At 36.9% G+C, this 10,767-nt stretch overlaps 1 pseudogene; it reads left to right on the top strand.

Annotated features, from left to right (window-relative positions):
- Positions 1-1,773: 1,773 nt before the first annotated feature.
- LOC110287328 lies at positions 1,774-2,254 on the top strand (annotated as a pseudogene).
- Positions 2,255-10,767: the final 8,513 nt, after the last annotated feature.

Here is a 10,767-nt window from a genome sequence, read left to right as displayed (position 1 = left end):
GGAAGGGAAGGGAAGGGAAGGGAAGGGAAGGGAAGGGAAAAACTAAACATCAGAAGGATGCTCCTAAGTTTATTTATAATGCCATTTTACTTGAATGCCCAAAGCAAGTAATAATACAATAAAAATAAACTGACAGAACAATATCTCTGATGAAAATAGGTATAAAAATTCTCAAAAACCAAACATTAAAATAAAACCAAGCAGGTACAATACAAGCACATTTCATGAAGCTCATCTACAATGATCAAGTTGGCTTTAACCCAGAAGCGCAGGATTGGTTTAACATATATAAATCAATAAATATAATAAATCATATAAATTCACTTAATGAGTTAAATCAATAGATGCAGAAAAAGCCTTTGACAAAATCCAACATGCTTTCATGATCAACATCATTGAAAAAGTACGACTGGAGGGAACAAACTTCAACATATGTATTACAAACTCAGACAGCATCATCCTAAATTGAGAAAAACTCTAAGCAATCTCATTAAAATCAGGAATGAAACAAAGCTGCCCACTATCCACACTCCTTTTCAATATATTGCTGGAAACATTAGCCCGAGGAGTAAGTCAATACAAGGGAACTAAAGGAATGCAAATAGGAAATTAAAAGTCAGATTATCCCTATTATCAGATCTTATGATGTTAAGGGAGCCAACCACAAAAATATGAGACAGTCAGCAATCTCAAGGAAGTAGCAAGATACAAAATAAATAAAAGTCAGCAACCTTTCTAAACATCACCAATCTCAATGTGTTTACACTGAGAAAGAGACAATGAACTCATTCCCATTTACAATAGCATCGAAAGCAATTGAAAAAAAATTCAAATAAATATAACCAGGAAGCACAAGTCTTTCATAATGAAATCTTCAAGCCTCTGAAGAAAGTGATTAAGAAACACATTAGAAAAGAAAAGCCATCTCATGGTTATGGACTGGTAGAATTAATAATGTGATATCAACCATTTTACCAAAAGCCATTTACAGAATCAATATAAACCCTGTTACAATACATTCTTCACAGAAATAGAAACAACAACAAAACTAAACTAAAAGTCACATGGAATCAGAAAAGTCCCTGGATACCCAGAACAAGCCTGTTCAAAGTAAATACTGCAGAAAGTGCCATTCATGAACTTCATGATATATTATGGAGCTATAATAAGAAAAACATGATACTGGCTCAAAAAAAAAAAAAGCCATGTAGACAAATGAATAAAATAGAAGACTCAAATCTGAGTACTTGTAACTACAGCCAATTAATATTTGACAAAAAAAGGCCACAAAACAATAAATGGGACTGGGAAAAATGGAAGTCCATGTACAGAAGAAAGAAATTGGAGCCATATTTATTATCCTGTAACAAAATTAGATACAAATGGATCAAAGAACTCAATTTGAAAGCTAAAACACTAAAACTGCTAGAAGAAGAATGCAAAGGCGGTACCCTATAAGATAACAGATGCAGGAAAGGACTTTCTGAAGAGGCCCCCATGTGCCCTGTTAATTAGTTCTCACCAGGAATTAAGATCTCCATTTGAAAGCTGGGACCTCATAAAACTAAGAAGCATCTCTACAGTCAAGGAAGCAATCTATTGATTGAAGGAGAAACCCACAATGTGGGAGAGAATCTTTGCCAGCTGTTCTTCTAACAGAGGATTAATAGTCAGAATAAACAAAGAACTAAAAAACCAAAAACAACAACAAAAAGAGGTAAAGAATCAAATGACCCGCTGCTCTGCATATGCTGTTGTCACTTTTCACTGCTTGCTGCAGCCATGGTCAACCCCACTGTGTACTTCACTGCTTATGGTGAGCCCTTGGGTCGAGTCTCCTTCGAGCTGTTTGTGGACAAAGTTCCAAAGACAGCAGAAAACTTTCATACTCTGAGCACTGGATCGAAAGGATTTGGCTATAAAGGTTCCTCATTTCACAGAATTACTCCAGGATTCATGTACCAGGGTAGTGACTTCACACACCATAATTGCACTGGCGACAGATTCATCAAAGGAGAGAAAATTGAGGATGAGATCTTCATCCTGAAGCATACAGGTCCTGAAATCTTGTCCATGGCAAATGCTGGACCAAACACAAATGGCTCCCAGTATTTTATCTGCACTTCCAAGACTGGATGGCAAGCATGTGGTCTTTGGGAAGTTGAAGGAAGGCATGAACATTGTGGAAGCCATGGAGCATTTTGGGTCCAGGAATGGCAAGACCAGCAAAACCACCATTTTCGACTGTGGATAACTCTAATTTAGTTTTGACTTGGGGGCATCAAACCATTCCCCCGTACCCATCTGCTTAAAATACCCTGTAATCTCTGTTCTCACTGAAGTTCTTTGGGTTCCAAAGAATTTCGTTCCAAATTTTCCTCATTCCCCTTAAAGTCTAGCTGGATTACAAAGTTAAGTTTATGATTATGAATAAAAACTAAATAAGAAAAAAAAAAGAATCAAATGACCCAACTAGAAATGGACTAGGAAGATAAGCAAAAGACTCAATTAAAGCATCAGAGCAGAGGTATGAATAGAGATCATAACACTGGCTAAGAAAGACCAAAAGGTATTCAATAACCTTGGCTACTAGGAAGATAGATTTGAAACACACCTGTCTCAATTGGCTAAGATTAACAAAACAATTTACCAAAAAAATGCTGTAGAAGATGCAAGGAAAAGCTAAACCCATTCACAGTAGGTGAGTTTGCAAACTGATCCAGCCACTCTGGATGTGTGGAGTGTCCTCAAAAATACAAACAAACAAACAAAAACAACAACAACAACAACAAAAAAAAAAACCCTAAAAGAAATCTACCATATGACCTGGCTGTACTACTAAAGGAATTAACATCTGACTCAACAGATATTTATTCAGCAAGGTTCATAGTTTCTCTATTCAGAATAGCTAGGAAAAGGAAGCAATCTAAATGTCATTCAACTGATGAATAGATAGAAAGTGAACATGTGCTATATATACAGTATGGATGTAAAGAAAATTTAAAGATGAAATTTTCAGGTAAATGGACAGAATTAGAAAATACTGTAATTCGTGAGATAGCCCAGACCCCCAATCACAAATATTCCCTGTTCTCTATTTGTGGTTCCTAGCTCCACTTCTTCAGCCATGAGTATACAACATGAAGTACCTACAGAAAACAAATTCTGTTTAAAAGGACCAGACTTGGTGTCATCAATCTTGGGAGGTAAATAACAATATCCAGGTGATATGAAGTAGGAAAACAGAGTAACACGTAGGTGGCTCCATTTGGGGAGGAGAGAGTGATGTCCACACAAAAGGAGAAGCAGAGATGGGAAAAAATAACACCAAGGTTGTTTGACAAAGTTTCAAGGAATCATTTAAGTTTTCCTAGAATTATACACAACACATATTAGTGTACAAACCAAAACTTCAGTACCAGGAACAAGAAGTCGTACTTTTGAATGGTTAGTCAGGGTGGTTCAAGTGACCCCCAAAGCAATATTTAGATGCCTCTCAGTGATTAAGGGTAGGCCACCATTGCTAAAGACAATTCAGACTTAGAACACTGTACTAGACTTATTCAAGCTGGACCTGATGTGGAATGCAAAGTGTATGATACAAAGTGCCAAAGGAAGAAATTAAACAGTCTTACCCAGTACAATACCTATGAACCATCAAAATTACCAGCATGGCAACATCTGCATGAATGTACAATAACTGGCATTCACATGTCAGAGCAACCAAACCCTATGTAATTGGACTTATGGCACATTTAAAAGGAGGGAAATTTTATGTATTACTAGAAACCTAGCCAGTTTCTTTGGGCTAGTGAAGTCAGAAGCCTTAGAAAGTAATTTACTATTGCCGTTTTTCTAGACCATCATAGTTCCTTATCACATTGAAAATCTAATTCTTATATGCACAGAGAACTGTAGCTATCACCCATCATCAAATAGGACTCTCTTTATAACAAATGGAGACCATCACAGAAAGCCAAAAAACCAACAGATTGTGGGAAGCCTATCTTCAGTGAATACACTGTAACTATGTATCTGTGGCTCATGAAACATCACAAAAAGGAGAGCAGAAAGAGTGTAAGGGCCATAATACCAAAAAGTCTTCTGTAAAAGTCTTTCCTATAAATGGCTGCAATACCCGAAAAATTGGCAACATTAGTGGATATGTTAACATGGAGGGGTGAAAAGTTCTCAGTGTCCTAGCCACAGGCAATGAACTACTGGAATTTAATGAATGCTGGTAAAATAATTATCCTTTTCCAGATTGTCCAAAGCAAAGTGGTGAGCTCTGAAACTACATACACACAAAGCAAAATCCATGTAATATAATACTATATATATATGTGTACATATACATGCATATATGATGTATTATTATATATGGGTATTGTTGCATACACATATGCATGTTGCAATAATAATAGTTTTTTATCATATTCAACCTTCATTTCCTCCTTTACCTCTACCTAGACTCTCCAACATATTCCTTTCCTAGATTCATGTTCCTTTTCTTTGTATATTCTAGGGAATCCAATTATTGTTGCCATATACAAATGTATGGAGTCGTACACTAGAGCAAGGACAACATAGCTATGGCCATGTGTCTACAGAAAAATGACTCCCTAGTTCTAGCAGTGATTAATTGCTTTCTAAAAGCTCCTGAGCTGGTAATGGCTTCCTCTGAGTCCTTACCACACCAGTGCTGAAAATCTAACGGGCTTCATCCTGCACAGCTCTTTTGTAAACAGCCACATCTACTGTGAGTTTATGACTGCAAAAGCCACATTATATTAGAAGACAGCATTGCCCAGGATTCCTCCCCATCTTCTAGCCCTTACATTCTTCTTGCTCCTTCTATTTTGATGTTATCTCAGATTTTTTCTCTAGTTTCTTAAACAATTATATTACAGGTTAGTATTAGATGTTTATGTGTATGTGTTTAGGGGTAGAGGTGGTAACTGCTGTGGTCAGAGTATAAACTTGATTGAGTCTGTTCTCTCCTTCCACCATGTGGTACTTAGGGATCAAACTTAAGTCTTAAGACTTGACCTTTAGCCATGTGACCCCCCTCCACAGATTTTAATGGTCATGATGTAAGAGTATAGTGAAATAATTTGTAACAAATATAAAGAACATGAAAGTGCATAATGCAACATACAAGTTTTACAAATCTGAAATCAAAACATAAGACCACAACAGAAAAATGAAGTAAAACCATCATTGTGTTCAGCCATCTATGTTATAGCATTTGAATTTTTAACATAAAGTAAAATATATTTAGTTATTTGTATAAATATGATGACTTATATACAACATAGGATCATGAAGCAACAACACTGCCCTGTTTGGGTATTAAGATCACTTAACATAACTTCAGGTAATCACAATCAGCTTTGGACTGACTTGGAACAAAGTATTTCAATCATCTTCTAAACTGATTCTCCTAACACTATTATGAGAATATTAGTAGAATATACATCAATAAAATACATGCAAGTAAAAATAGATAAGTTTCTTATGGACAGTATAAGAAATAATACATACTTAAAAATGTTTGAATTAGGAAAAATCTGGAAGAAGCTGAGGAGGAAGGCAACCCTGAGGAGGAAGGAAGACCAACAGTCTCAACTTACTTGGATCCCTGAGACCTCTCAGACACAGAGCTTCCAACCAGGCAGCAGACACCAGCTGATATGAAGACCCTAACACATATACAGCAAAGGACTGCCTAGTCTGGCCTCAGTGAGAGAAGATGCACCTAAACCTCAAGGGACTTGGGGCCTCAGGAAAAGGGGGATCTTGTGGGTGGGGTGGGGGTGGGGACATCCTCTTGTAGATAGGGTAGGGGAGCAGGTATGGGATGTGGAAAAGGATGTGGACTGGGAGGGGGATAAAGTCTGGACTGTAAAAGATTTTTTTAAAAGAAGATTAAAGAATAAATAAAAATTACCAGTTTTATTTATATAACTTCCACTCCTCTGTCTCTCCCTTCAATTCCTCCCACACCTCTCCACTCCTCAAACTTGCAACCTTTCAAATAATTTCTAGGTGTGTGTGTGTGCATGTGTGCGTGCGTGCATGCTTGCGTGCGTGTGTGTTTCTCTCTCTCTCTCTCTCTCTCTCTCTCTCTCTCTCTCTCTCTCTCTCTCTCTCTCTCTCGNCTCTCTCTCTCTCTCTCTCTCTCTCTCTCTCTCTCTCGATGTGTGTGTGTGTGTGTGTGTGTGTGTGTGTGTGTGTGTGTCTGTGTGTGTTTAGGGCTGGCCACTTGGGTTTAGACAACCTATCAGGTGGATAACTTCCTGGAGAAAACGGATTTTTCCCTCACTCTGAAGATATTGAGGGTCTGAAGCTCTTCAACTAGGGGAAAGAGCCTTGTAACCCCTCCCCCCACCCATCATAATGGTGTGACTACTAGTGCTATCATTCATTATACAGGTCTTTAGGCAAGGGTACTGTTGAGATTTTTTGAGTATAGCATCCTTACCATGTGTAAATGATAGCATCACGCAGCAGGTACCCTGGTTCTCTGACTTACACAATGTTTTTGCTTCTTGTTTAACAGATTTCCCCAAGACTTAGATGAAGAGGTTGCACCATAGAAGTACCAGCTGCAGCTGAGCACATCACAGTTACTTATTTTCCATTTACTTGTCTGTAAAGTTACTTATCTGCATTTTGACCAGTTATGGATCTTGGTAAGAGCCTTTATCTGAAGCTTCCCTGATGAAGCCTGAGAATTACATTCATCTGTGGGTATAAGGATAGAATACTGTTAGACACTCTATTAGATGAGTGAAAGTATCACATTCTCCATGATTACTGAAGCCACTGTTAGCTGACTAGGCATACAGTACCATGATTACTGAAGCCACTGTTAGCTGACTAGCCATACATACTCTCTCCTATTGAGTTGGATTTTAGTCCAATCAGATAGCTGCTGGTAACCCACAGGATAAAAATGCCACTATTGCATTTTTGGAAATATCCTATTGGGTGCATCATAATTTTGTTTCATATATTTTACACTGGATAGGACTATTGTTTGCTTTTATACTTTGGAAATTTAAATATCACTTTTGGACACTAGAAGATACTACACTGAGAGAAGGAACCTAGATATAGATAGACACATGTTCCACATTCTTTTTTGCTCATAGATCCTAGCTTCAAATCTTTAGATTACAGTCCAAAGTAATTGCTGAAACCCAGAAAATAGAAATGAAACTGTGAGGAAAAGTGAGAGAAGGGCATCTAAATAGGAGAATATTAAAACATAGGTTCTATTAAGGAACAAAGGGCAAAAATTCAGAGGATTCTAACTAGAAGGGGGAGGAGGAAGAATAGTACAGAGCCAGTCAAGAGCCATAGACTATTAAACCAAAATCCAGGGCCAGGCATTGGAAACCTCCTTTCAAATTGTTGGTCAGAGACCTAGAAAATTCCAAAACAATATAGGATGTTGCCATTGTCCATGGTTGCATTCTACAGCTTGAAGGTAAGTCCCTAAGGCTGAAGACACCATCCACTTCATACAGTATCCCACTGGAACAGTCCTGAAACCTTCCTTACTAAGTACTTGCTCTTATAATATTGAGAATTGTTTTTTTACAGAAATAAAGATACTGCTGTGAAGCTTATATTTGAATCTACCCCATTTTGATAAGTCCCCAATTGAATTTTATAAAACATTGCTTTCCTTTAACATATTATTCCATATTCTGCTTTAATTCAACCATTTCTTTCTTTTTATTTTGTGAGGTTCCTGGTAAATCTTGTCACCATGGGTTAACAACAACAACAACAACAACAACAATAGATATCATTTCCAGTGGTGTTATGAAGTATAATGGGAACTTAAGGTCCTGAGTACAGAGATGTGTTGATTGTCTGGATGCAATAGCATGAGTGAATCTGGAGTAGTTAGAGATTTTTAGAGCAAAAATTATGAAATGAAGAGGGCTATATAATGGAACAGTTAATAAAAATGGTCACTTTGTCTTTGGTAGTTGGAACAGTTAAATCAATGAAGTAGTTTTCCTGCCTGCAGAAAAGTATTAAGGAAAAAAATCAGCATTAGACAAATGTATGTGCATAATTAGGAAACTACAGGTTGTAGAAAGTAGGGTGATACTATATATCTAGACAGAAAATAGATAATTCTTTTTTCAGGGTTTTATTTTTGTTTTTAATTGTAAGAGAGGGGGGCGAGAGAGAGAGAGACAGAGACAGAGAGGATGTGTTTTACATGCAGAATAGTGTATATAATCTTGAAAGTCTGCATCTGTGTCAAAAGTGCGTGCATGAAGAAGTCAGAGTAGGATAATAGTGCCTTATTATAACAGTCTATACCACATCTCTAAAGAAAATTGAATCTCTTTCCTAGTGGTTGTCAACACTCAATAGCCCTTCTTATGTGGGTTCTGAAATTACAGCTGGATAGATTTTGTGCAGTTACCCACAGCTGCAATGATTTCATGTTTGCATGAGTGCATTGGTCTTGTCACATCTAGATGACAGTTTTATCTAAGTTATCTCTGCCCTTACTCTCTACCTTCTCCTCTAAGAGTTTGTCTGCATCTTATAGGGCATCTGGTGTCATATAAATATCCCTTTTATTGATAAGAAATCCCCAGATATTTGTTCAGCTGTGAGTCTGTAGTAACTGCAATTGTCTGCAAATAGCAGCTTGTACAATGAGAGTTTCACTCTGTGGGTATTGAGGTACATATTTAAAAGACGGTTTGATGTTTTGTCCATTTTGTAAAATAGTAGTAGGCTCACATTTTGGGCCAGGGGACTCCTCAGCACTGGGATTTGAGAGAAATTTACAATACCAGGAAAGAGTTTCTTCCCTTGAAGTGGAGATTAAACCCAATCATAAAATGGTTGGTTACCCCTATAACAATAATGTCCCTTTTGTTAACCCAGGGCTATATTTTACTAGATCAGACAACTCATTGGACTGAGAACATTCACAATGCTGTGCCGTAATCATTACCATCCATCTCAAGAACATTCGACTTTTCTAACAGAAAATCTGTACCCATTAAATAATAACTCAATTTTTCCATATCACTGCCTGACAACCACCATTTTATGACCTATATGAATCTGAATACATACATATAAATATAATCATACAATATTTATCCTGATATTACTGTCTTATTTCATTTAGCCTAATATCTCCAAGTTTAATTCATGCTAGAGAATGTATCAGACCTGAAATCCTCTTAAGACTAATACTCCCTTGTGTATGTGTATCTTTTTTCACTCATCACAGACTGCTACCGTAGTTTTGCACTTGTGAACAATGTTGCTATTATCTCATTTCTCTACTTGAGACTGTTGCATTCAATTTGGGTCCATTATCTTCTTTAAAAATCACTTTTTCTTCTCTCTTTTGTTTTTAGATATTTTCTTATGGCTATATTGGCATTTGCTGTTTTCACTGGATCAATAATCTCTCACCATAGATTTGTAGTTATCTAAAGTCAGTTATCTTCTAAGTTTCACAAATTGTACTTGTTGCTTCCTAGAGCTTTACTTAGCTGAGGATTATAGATATTCCGGAGTTATTTGAATTAGGTGGTACATATCTAAATCTTACCAGCCCACACCCAAATTAAAATGGTGAAAACTTGGTAACTTATGCTTTGTCTGTCTCCTAGGTAGCAAATGGATATTGTGCCATCATTTCTTTGAAATTGTGTCTTACAGATCTTGAGAGATAGATCAGCAGATAAGAGCACGTTTTGCTCTTACATGGAACATTAGTCTTGTTTCCAGCATACACATGATGGCTCACAACCATCCATAATGCAGTTCCAGGGATTCTGGTAATGTTTTCTGATGTCTGACAGGACCAGGAATACAAAGGCTATGCATAAAATACACATAAACATATATACAGTAATGATACTCATAAAATAAATCTAAAGAAATTCCCTGTGTCTATCATCTAGAAGACATGAGATTAGAGTGACTAAAAGTGCTTCAATTTTCCTGCCATTTTGAATATGACATTCTCCTGGTTTTTTGACTCAACTGTAGTTTTTGTTGTTGATATCTAGGCTATTAAGATATCATACTCAATAATCTATGTCTGTTTAATATTTCACGTGGGGAAGAGGGGTATAAAGCTTTTCAGTCTTTCTGATATAAAATTATGTTACTTCATAGCTAGAAATATGTCAATAATTATAGAAACTAAAATTTAATAATGTGGAATATTATGTTCTTAATTTCCTAATCACACAAAACATCATAATAGACTAGCTCTCTTTAGAGGATGTCTGGGTGCCATACTTCTCCTAAAGTAGCTTATCCCATGTGTATTCAAGAAGTTTCAAATACACTAATGTAATAAACACCAAAGCCTTTGTCAATTTTGGAACAACTGTTCAAAAGGCGTTCTTAACTTTTACTCTCTTGTCCTAGCATATAATTTCAGTGCTGCAAATGTCTCTTTGAATTTATATTTTATTTATTCTGTTCCCCAAGTGAACTGTTTTTGAGATTATAATTACATCATTTCTCCCCTTTTCCCTCTCAAAACCCTCCCATATATCTATTGCGAGCTTTTGTTCCCCCTGGTAAGAACACGCTCAGGGCAACCGGAATCTTCTGCGGCACAAGCTTTATTGCTTACCCCATCAGGAGCCAGTGGAGAAGAGAGCCAGAGAGAGAGCCAGAGAGAGAGAGATAGAGAGATCCTCTGAATGGCGAAAACCCGTCCCTTTTATGGAGGACTGTCCTCCGCCTTGG

The sequence above is a fragment of the Mus caroli genome, chromosome X (assembly GCF_900094665.2).
Source record: "Mus caroli chromosome X, CAROLI_EIJ_v1.1, whole genome shotgun sequence".
Taxonomy (NCBI): domain Eukaryota; kingdom Metazoa; phylum Chordata; class Mammalia; order Rodentia; family Muridae; genus Mus; species Mus caroli.
The sequence above is the reverse complement of the archived record's forward strand: the minus strand, read 5'-3'. Positions and strand labels throughout refer to the sequence as shown.